This window comes from Spinacia oleracea, chromosome 4 (assembly GCF_020520425.1).
Source record: "Spinacia oleracea cultivar Varoflay chromosome 4, BTI_SOV_V1, whole genome shotgun sequence".
Classification (NCBI taxonomy): domain Eukaryota; kingdom Viridiplantae; phylum Streptophyta; class Magnoliopsida; order Caryophyllales; family Amaranthaceae; genus Spinacia; species Spinacia oleracea.
In genome coordinates, this window is record NC_079490.1 from 108,375,746 (window position 1) to 108,387,129 (window position 11,384).

The window sequence follows — 11,384 nt, forward strand, 5'->3', positions numbered from 1 at the left end:
TCTAGGGTTCCGAGCAGAGGAGGCGCAGCATGGGGCCTCGTCGCCGGTGAAGATGAAGCAGAGCCTCAAAGAAGAACGGCCGAACGTTGGAGGCGGTGGTGATGGTGCGCGGTGATGGTTGACGGAGGGTTGAGTGTGGACGAGAGAAGAAGGAGACGTGAGTTTGGAGAGGTATGTATGGAACGTGAGTCACGTGACTGCTGCAAATGAAGGGAAAGATCACTACTACAAAATAGGGCTATAGCAACGGCCTAAATGTGTTGGTAAAGATCCATTAAATGTTGCCATAGACCTATAGCAGCAGTTTATATGGCGTTGCCAATAGGTGGCGCTGCTATAACTCTATGGCAACAGTTATTATGCCTTAGGCAACAACATTATAAAACTGTTGCCATAGTTATCATTAGCAACGCTTTTCTTAGGCAACGACTTTTAACTTTTGCCAACAGTTTTATCATATTTAGGGTTTAGGGTTTATTAAGTTTTAATAACAATTATTAGGATTTTAAACAACAGTTTTAGTATCTAGGCTAACACTTTTATTATCTAAAGCAGCACTATCAACAGTCTATGGAAACATTTATTGCTCTAATATTGCAACAATTTTGTAGTCTATTACAAAATTTCTTGATACAACGTAACTATTGCGACACTTTTATGTGAGTCTATAGCAACGTTTTTTGCCACACTATTGCAACATTTTTATGTGAGTCTATAGCAACGTTTCTTGATACAACTATTGTTGCACTTTAATGTAAGCTTATAGCAACAATTTCATACGTGTTTATTTAATTTCTCATTAAAATGAAATATTATACCAAAATATCTAACTACTACAAATAGAAAACATTTATTTCGAATTAAGTTTTACTTATTATTAAAATATAATATCCATAACAATCATTCTAATAACAAAAACCATTGTTATAATATAAAAACATCATAAGAAAACTAATGAATCTCTAAAAAGAACTAATAGTTTAAGCAATTTAAAATCTATCTAGTATTTAATGTATTTGTCCAAAGTCAGTCCAAAAGAACTTCAATCTATGCCCTTCATGCCATTCTTTTATCTACCATCATGTAAACAGAAAAATAATAGTCAATATAATAGTAAAATTAATGCTTGTAATTAAAATGAAAGAATATGATCAATTCTGCAAAACAACAGCTAAAAACCACACAACACAACTGCACGGAAAGAAACACAAACGAGCAAAGAAGATCAGAACGGAATTGAACAAGCAACCGATCAAAACAAAATTGTTAAGCAAAGAAGATCAGAACAGAACTGAACAGCATAGTAGATAAAACACGGAGCTCAACAGAAAGTAAATCAGAACAGAACTGGACAGCAAAGCAGATAAGAACATAACTAAACATCAAGCAACATATCAGAACAGAATTCAATAGCAAATAGCAGATCAGAGCAGAACTAAACAGCAACGCAGATCAGAACGGAACTGAACAGAAAAGCAGATCAGAACTGAACTGAACAACAAAGCAGACCAGAACAAAACGGAACAACAAGCAGCAGATCAGAACAAAACAGAACAGAGCAGCAAATCAGAATTTGAACAACTACTAACCAATGTAATTCTGACCTAACCAATGTCGGAAATTCTTTATCTACCACTAGATCAGATCTTTCTAATTACAAAAAAAAAAATACATGTAATTTTTATTCCACTTTTTTACTATATGGTGCAGAACAACAGGTTAAGAAAGGTCGCTTGGTCACAGTCAAAAAAGATAGCTTGCTCTAAAAATAAAAATTCATTTGAGACTACGAGTTGTATAAGATTTAATACATCTAACCTCTTCCTTAACCACCCCCCTACTCTTATGTTGCGGGATAAATTAGACCTGAAGTTTCAAGGAGCAAAGCACTAGCAAACCAAAAATAACCTGGTTGGGTTCTGAGTTCATACAAAACAAGTTAGATCAGAATGGACTAGCAGATACTAATCTGAACAGACCATCTCAAAAAATGGAACTAAGGACTTGCTGTATCTCAACAAAGCAGCTCAAAAAATGGACAGCATTTAGAAGCTGACCAGAATTTGAACAGACCAGCAAATTCTAATCTGAACAGACCAGCTACTGCCAAAAAGAACTTGTTGCAATACTGCCTGAACACAGGAACCACCTTGTGGAAATAGAACAACTACTAGCAGATCAGAATAACAGAACAGCTACAAACAACTCGATTACATTCCACAAACAGAACAACTAATTATGGGCTTACTGCCTAATTATGATAACTTCACAATCATCTAAAACCATAATTCCATAATTATCAAACACTAAAAGCAGACAATAGAACACCGTAATTTCACAAGCATCAATTGTCATAATTCTAAATCTACATATAACAAAAATAAGTAAAGAAGCTTTATAAAACATACCTATATGTAATCATGACCAATAAAGAGAGTGGTATTTAGAAATTATTTATTTGTTATCAATGTTGTTAGATTTGATGAATTCTGCAAAAAGACACAGTAATTTACTAACCCTGTATCCCTGTATACTCAGATGCCAACAAAACAAAAATTAAAACAGAACACACTATCAAATATGCATGACAAGCTGGTGAATGTACATAAATAAGTAAAGAGAGATAGAAATGACATATAGAACATCAAAAACTGAAGATGGATATACTTCATTGAAGCCAAGCAAGAAAACTATACCTCATCCCCCATGAACTAAATTCTTATCCCAAATTAGCAGTTGAGGATACATGGTAATTCTTTTGTTTGTTAGCGGCATCAGAAACTTTGAAGAAATTTTTTTGACCTGCAGAAAAGAAAAACCAATAGAGTAAAGTTAAGAGCTTCAGTACACTAATCTTGGATATCATATAAATCCCATCTTATCGTTGTTCATGGCTAGATGGAGAAATCTGGGGCAACCACTAGTTTTATGCAAGTATTTCATTCATGAGATTTTAGTCTAAAGAGAATAGACAATGTCTAAAATAAACAACGTTAGGAGGTATGTTAATACCATCGATATGAAACAATTAATTACCTATGCTTTATGAAGGAAATAATGCCCTTGGTCCAAGTATGCATATAATGTTAAGTCTAATAAAAGCGGTTCAGTATTAATTAACAAGTTAATAATTCAGTGAGATCAAGTGAGCTGAATGCCTAGCTAGAGGCCACTTCAGTTCAAGTGGAATTAATTATATTAATCCACAGCTTACTCTTGACTGAACCCGTAGGGTCACACAAATACTACGTAAACGGATCAAGTATTTAATGGCATTAAATACTCCATCTATGGATATTCAGAATCGACGGATCTTGGTTCCAGTGGGAGCTGAGATCGTCAAAGGCAAGCAAATGAATACTCCGGAAACGATGATATTGCCGGAATCGGAAATATGGATCGTATCGGAAATATAAATATTATCCAAGTCGTAGATGTTGCCGGAAACAGAAACATGATACGTATCGGAAAATATTAATGGAAATGGAAATATTGCCGGAATCGGAAATATTACCGGAAATGGAAATATTGTCTGAATCGGAAATATTATCGGAATCGGAAAATAATTCCGGAAACGGAAATATTAAATATTTGTTCAAAACGGAAATTAATTCCGGAATCGGAAATGTTAAATATTGTTCGTATCGGAAATGAATTCCGGAATCGGGAAATTAATCGGAAGCCCGTCGTACGAATTAGCATCGGACGAGCTTGCTAGACGAAGGCCCAGCACGAAGCCAGGCCCACGTCCAGCAAGGGAAACGCGCGCCACAACACGCCAGCCCAAGGCTGCGCCAGGCCCAGCGCAAGGCAGGCCCAGCGCGCGCCCAAGGCTGCGGCAGTCGTGGGCTCTGTGGCAATAGGGCTGCGTTGCTCGGGCTGCGCGCGCGCGCGCATGGCGCCCCTCGTGGGCTACTGTGCTTGCGTGTGTGTTTGTGTTCACATACGAAACCTAAAGCGTATAGCATTCTTTTAATGATTAAATTCCTAATCCTAAAAGATAAATTAATTAAATAAGAGTTCTACTAGGATTCTAATTTAATTAATTCGTATCCTAGTAGGATTCCAATTCTCTTTCCATACCCCTATAAATATGTGGCCTGGGTTCACAATTTATAACGAGTTTTCAAATATTCAAAGTGACAATTTTGAGAGCAAAAATTCAGTCATATTATTGCCCTATAATACCCGAAAATTATAGTACCTTAAGGGCGATTCTAGTTGGTCAATCTTAAGGCGGATCCGGACGTGCTGTGGACTATCTACGGAGGGACGACACTTGGAGTCCTAAAGACTTGTTCTTGTTCGGTTCGGGCGCAGCTAGGGAGGGCACGCTACAAAGTGTAAGCATCTAAATTATGCTATATGATTATGTGTAAATAATATGTTTTCTGGCATTATGGTTTTTCCGCATGATTTATGTTTATTCATATGTATCATAACCTAACAGTGGTATCACGAGCCTCTTATTATTTTCATAATCTAAATTGCATGAACATGGTTAAATTTTACAAATTTGCAAAGAATTAAAGGGGTGATTAATTTCGTAATTAATTGCAAATTGCGTTTATTTAATTATATGTACGGAGTTTTTCGGCAGTTTCTTCGTTACTCATCCAAATCGAGTGATTTTTGTGTCAATTCCGCATGTAAAAGGCATTCTAAAATTTTGACAAAAAAACTATTTTTCGGCCGAACCCAGAATTCCCAAATTCGAATCCTAACTATGACTTTTCGGAAGTTTTAGTTTTTCGAACGCAAAAGTTTGTAAATTTAAGATGTTAAATTAAGTATTTGCGATTCTTGTTGATAAATCTTGAGTTTTTGATTGACATACTGTATATGTTTAACAATTATGAATGCCTAGACTTGTTAATTATACAACCTAATTTGCATTTATGATTAATTTGTTGAAATTCGAATAATTTAGAATTGATTTGTTTTTCATAATTAATTAATAAGTTAATTAGGTAGCAATGATTAAAATCCACCATAAAAAATTGTTAATTATGTTAAATTTTTAATTTTATGACCTAGATTTGAATCCATGTTAATCGGAAATTAATTGATTAATAAATTTTTGATTTTTCGCCCTAAAATTATGAAATTAATATGTTTTATTAATTTGTCATTAATTTTAGGTTAAAAATTTTAAATTTTTTTATGAAAACACTCATGAATGTTGCACGCACAAAGCAATGGAAGTTACGTGTTACCCTTAAGGGGTGTTGTATAATGCGGGCACGCGACGACGAGCAAGGGAGCTCGTCGCCCGTGCGGTACGAATGCAGCGAGCAACATAGCGTAGCGCGCGCGAAGCAAAGGAGCTGGCCGTGTGTGCTATGCGATGGGCGAGGGCGAGGGGCAAGGCAAGCGAGCAGTCGCGTGTGGGAAGCAAGCGAGCTGCGCCACAGCGCGCACTGCCTCGCGCCAGCGAGCGGAGGCTCGCGCAGCGAGCGCTGGCTCGTGTGCAGCGAGCGGTGCCTTGCGAGGGTGAGCAGCAGCAGACGCGACACAGCACAGAGGCTGCGCGCATCGTGGCCAGCGATGGATGCGTGTGCGTGTGGCCTATGGTTGTGCGTACCTTGTGTTACGATTAAATCGTTTAAAATTTTAATTTGAGATTTTCAGTTCGAATAATTTTAATTAATTTTAAAATTAATAATTTAAATTGTTTTCTTGGATTTTAATTTTGAATATTATAATTATTATAAATTTTAATTTATTCTAATTATTTTACTAAAATTAAAGTCCTTGAATTAATTTAAATTCAACTGAAAATAAATTAAATAAGTGGATTCAATTATAAATTTATATGAGCTTTAAATTATAATTAAATTTGTATGTTTCCGCTTAGACTAGAAATACATTTTTATGTTTAAAATTAGTAAAGCATATGAATTTATTGGTTTAAGTGGGAGCAATTTTAGTCATAATCTCTTGATTAGGTCTACAAATCCTTTAAGGTTAAACAACTTGATTAGAATTAATAAGGACTGGATAATTGGTAGATTATTGGTGCCCTTGATTAATTGCTGCAAATATTTATGTGATGCATAACGTGTTTTACTAACCAGCTATGTGGGCCATTCATGATAATGAATGGGTGAATGGTATATATTGTATATGTACTGTTTTGCAGGTTATGAAGTGACTAGTATGGCCCAAATAGGATAGAAAATATGGTCTGCGTACCATTAATTTGAATGTAATTGGTCTAAAGTACAAAATTTGTTTTTCAATTCAAATATGGTCTGCGTACCATCAAATAGTTGTAATTAGTTTAATTATAGCTTATCCTATTTGAAGAAAATGGCGCCTCCCAGGGAGATTTTCAAGACGGACTTTGAAGTTGAAGCTTCAAGATGAAGTCGGGCCATACTAGATCACATTTATCTTATGCATGTTTTAAGTTATTTTTTGCTTTTAAATATGTCTTAAATATGCATGAGATTGTGGCTTGTCTATGTTGCATGATTAAGGATTTTAGCGCACTTAAAATCTAACCAACATAGTAAGAGCCTTAATTTCCAAACTTAAAAATTGAGTTAAAAGGTTCCATGCCAAAATAACACTTACTTGGATATCCTTTTTTCATCGATCTTAGTAATAGGTTTCCGCCATAGCGAGGTGTTACTTATCGATACTAAAGGGGTAAGGTACACAAATAATTGTGAGTACATGTTAGTTTTGGTGAAACTCAACGATATAAGTAAGGAGTCCTTTTATGTCGTGGCACAATCGATGGGTTTACCTAACAAGTTCTTAGACGTACCTATCAACCAAGAGTAGTTTCTAGACTATTAGCGAAAGGCTTTTGCTTACCTAAAAGATTTTAGAATTGAGTCTAAATACATAATGTGCTTAATTCTTCAATGGTTTTTAGGGTCTTGGAATCATTTTATTCACACCTGCCTGAACAATAAATTCGAATAAAATGCTAATAACTTGTTTGAATTGCATGATTGCTTTAATTTTCAAGTTATTATTCATGATAAATGTTTAGACTTTGCATGATAAAATGTATGTTTTAATTATTGTTTATAATTAAATATCTTGCACTGCAATAAATCCTTTTAGAAAGGTAACAGTAAATTTCCTCGATTGGTAGTGAATCCAAGAACGATTCACGGAAATGAGAGATGTGAGCAATTTAAAAATGTACGTTTCTTTTAGCGACTTTTATGGTTGTTTTCGAGTATCAAAGTCGAATGGCAAACCGATTGGTGCTTGTGAATTCAAAATACAATGTAGTTTTGAGATCATAAAGCATTGATTTTAAACGCTCAGCTTTACCAATGGTTAACAACCTAATATCTTTGTCCATTTAATTCTCGAATGAGTCTAGTCCCTAGACATTCGAATAGATCGATCCTTAGAGAACTTTAGAAGCTTCTGGTAAGATCATCTAGTTGAAACAAAATATTCAACATAAATTAAATGGTAAGAACCTTGTTGGAGTGACATTGGACATGTCTAACAAAGTATAAAAGTCAACATTAAAGAATTCAATTCTTAAGACTATAAGAAAGGGTACAAGAAATAGGAAAACAAGGAACAAATGAAAGGAATTACGATTCCGTTTCTACCTATAAGTTTATGTTTAAAGAGAAGTGACCTAGCAATCAAACTTCCTTGGTATCATATACCGCTTGAGGTTCTTACTTTGGTAATAACTCAAACAATAGAAGCTAGGATACACTAATGACCTACAAGTGGGAAATGAAGCATGGCAATGCTACATTAGTTGTAGGGTCATCTAGTTTGTTTTAAGTCCTTTCAAAGGCTGGAACTTAATGGCTATTTTGTTCCATAATCAGCATACCTAAATTTCAGCTTCAAACACAGAAAGACTCACATTCAGAAGAACGAAAACAATGCTTGTTTGTTTGTTTGTTTATTTGAATGAAATGGTCATTTACGGGTTGAGTCAATATGCTTGAATAAAACAAACAACTCTTTAACAATAAAAACTTTATTGTTAATTAACAATAAAGTTTTTATTGTTAAAGAGTTGTTTGTTTTATTCAAGCATATACCGTTAAGTCTAATAAATGCGGTTCAGTATTAATTAACAAGTTAATAATTCAGTGAGATCAAGTGAGCTGAATGTCTAGCTAAAGGCCGCTTCAGTTCAAGTGGAATTAATTATATTAATCCACAGCTTACTCTTGACTGAACCCGTAGGGTCACACAAATAGTACGTAAACGGATCAAGTATTTAATGGCATTAAATACTCCATCTATGGATATTCGGAATCGACGGATCTTGGTTCAAGTGGGAGCTGAGATCGTCAAAGGCAAGCAAATGAATATTCCGGAAACGATGATATTGCCGGAATCAGAAATATGGATCGTATCGGAAATATAAATATTATCCAAGTCTAGATGTTGCCGGAAACGGAAACATGGTACGTATCAGAAAATATTAATGGAAATGGAAATATTGCCGGAATCGGAAATATTGCCGAAAACGTAAATATTGTCTGAATCGGAAATATTATCGGAATCGGAAAATAATTCCGGAAACGGAAATATTAAATATTTGTTCGAAACGGAAATTAATTCCGGAATCGGAAATGTTAAATATTGTTCGTATCGGAAATGAATTCCGGAATCGGGAAATTAATCAGAAGCGCGTCGTACGAATTAGCATCGGACGAGCTTGCTAGACGAAGGCCCAGCACGAAGCCAGGCCCACGTCCAGCAAGGGAAACGCGCGCCACAACACGCCAGCCCAAGGCTGCGCCAGGCCCAGCGCAAGGCAGGCCCAGCGCGCGCCCAAGGCTGCGGCAGTCGTGGGCTCTGTGGCAATAGGGCTGCGTTGCTCTGGCTGTGCGCGCGCGCATGGCGCCCCTCGTGGGCTGCTGTGCTTGCGTGTGTGTTTGTGTTCACATACGAAACCTAAAGCGTATAGGATTCGTTTAATGATTAAATTCCTAATCCTAAAAGATAAATTAATTAAATAAGAGTTTTACTAGGATTCTAATTTAATTAATTCGTATCCTAGTAGGATTCCAATTCTCTTTCCATACCCCTATAAATATGTGGCTTGGGTTCACAATTTATAACGAGTTTTCAAGTATTCAAAGTGACAATTTTGAGAGCAAAAATTCAGTCATATTATTGCCCTATAATACCCGAAAATTATAGTACCTTAAGGGCGATTCTAGTTGGTCAATCTTAAGGCGGATCCGGACGTGCTGTGGACTATCTACGGAGGGACGACACTTGGAGTCCTAAAGACTTGTTCTTGTTCGGTTCGGGCGCAGCTAGGGAGGGCACGCTACAAAGTGTATGCATCTAAATTATGCTGTATGATTATGTGTAAATAATATGTTTCCTGGCATTATGGTTTTTTCGCATGATTTATGTTTATTCATATGTATCATAACCTAACACTTTATACTTAGGATCAGAACATGTAATATACTACAACATACATAGAAAAAATATAGTTAATAAAACCCACTATTTTAATGCACATGATTTGACCTTAATAACCAAAATCCCAGACAAATAAACAAGCGATACAACCCATAATCCATAAGGTGAGAAAAAGGACTTAATAAATATTTTAGGCATACTTATCTAGCTAGGAGTTGAAGAATACCTTTGTTCCCTTCTAACGATAATAATGAGGGGAGAGGAAAAGCGTACCAACACACATACCCTATTTATATTAATTTGATATAATGATAATAAAACATTACAATGCCTGGAAGTTTGTTTACAAGCATAACATAGACCTTTAACCAAATTCACTTAAAATTTCAAGCAAAAAGTATGAAAGTAGATAAAAAATAGAAAACGTTTCAGCTAATGATGTTGAACTATCATGTATACTGAGATTACACATCAAAATTCAAAAATATTATCGGATAAAGACTAATTTATTAAGAGAACTCTAAAATGCAAACCGATAATATAGAGTAACTAATAGACTACATAAAGGTCTTGCAATACCTAAAAATTAATGTTCTAGTAGCACTATGGGCCTATGGCCTGTAGGTGTAACAATGCTCAAAGGCAACTTCCCAATTGATAATAACTCGACATCATATCTACAACAAATTCTATTTCAAGTGACAATGAGCTAAATAATTTCCTTAATAAGACCATCTAATTAAGATCAAGAAACATAAACCCCCATAAAGCTCCTGAATTTAACTTTCTAATTTGCTTTCCCTAAAAAAGTTACAAGTACTTTGTTTTTTCATAAGAATTATTCTACATAAAAACCGCTAAGTGTTCTTCTTGACATTCTTAGATCTAATGATCTATAAAGGTAAGTCATATAAGAAGTACTACATTGTATACACACATAATCAGATATTCAGATTCCTTGCATACATAAATGCCGGCAAAAAATAATGTATGAATATTAACAGAAACCCAAACTCCAAAACATGAAAATCTTCAAAATTGCCGATAAATCTTGTAAATAAATCATGTAAATAAATCGCTGAGAAATTCACGAAATTGCTACCTTCGAATTCTGCCATAATTGCTAAATCAAATTGCCTTAAAATTTGCAAAGATGAAGTTCGAGCTTACCTCAATCGATTGTATTGCTCTAGGGTCACATATACTCTAAGTGAAACTCTTCAAATCATACTCACAAACCCTAAATCACAATTTTTTTTGTAAATAGGAATAATATACACGAACATAAAATCCCATAAATCTTGAAAGGAAATCAAGACCATAATTAAGAAATTCAAATACAAAAGAAATAGGAATTTGAGAGTTAAGGGATCGGGGATTCATGGGTAATGAAATATGCGAATTTCAATTAACACTAAATTGATTACCTATAACCAGTAAACGAATCCAATTGCCGATCATGATTTTGATGCTTAACCCTAATCAATTTCGATTTCTGATTCGCCTTCTTGTAAAGTTGTATGAAGGAAACTGCCACTCAAATAAGAAAAGGAAGAAGGCTTAAGGGTTTGTGAATGAAAACGTGAATACGGGAAAAAAAATATAAAATTAATAGTTTCAAAAAAAATAAGAAAATTAAATAATAATCATTTTATGATAAAACAAATTTACTAGATAGCGCAATTTATTTACCCTGTATTTTATTAACTTTTTTTTATTATAGACATAAAAATGTTGCAAAAAAATAGCTCATTTCATAAACGTTGCAATAGTTTTTCTATTGCAACGCTTTATTAAAGTTAAAGTCTAAGAAAATGAATAAACTTTAAACTGTTGCAATAGCCCTATTATTGCAACGGAGATAAAACCGTTGTAAAAAAAGGCGTTGCTATAACCCTTCTTTGTTGTAGTGATCGATGTGAATTGCTTGAACTGCTTAGGTCTTAAGTTGCCCTTGTTTCAAATAGGAGGGAAAGTTATTATTCATTAAATTTTTT

At 34.8% G+C, this 11,384-nt stretch overlaps 1 long non-coding RNA gene across 1 annotated transcript; it reads right to left on the minus strand.

Moving 5' to 3' along the window:
* Nucleotides 1-849: 849 nt before the first annotated feature.
* On the minus strand, nt 850-10,979 carry LOC110802425 (uncharacterized). The gene is made up of 4 exons (XR_002537159.2): nt 10,815-10,979; nt 10,558-10,627; nt 2,697-2,802; nt 850-1,073 (listed from the first exon to the last, which is right to left on the minus strand). It is a non-coding gene; the product is annotated as an uncharacterized lncRNA (long non-coding RNA).
* Nucleotides 10,980-11,384: the final 405 nt, after the last annotated feature.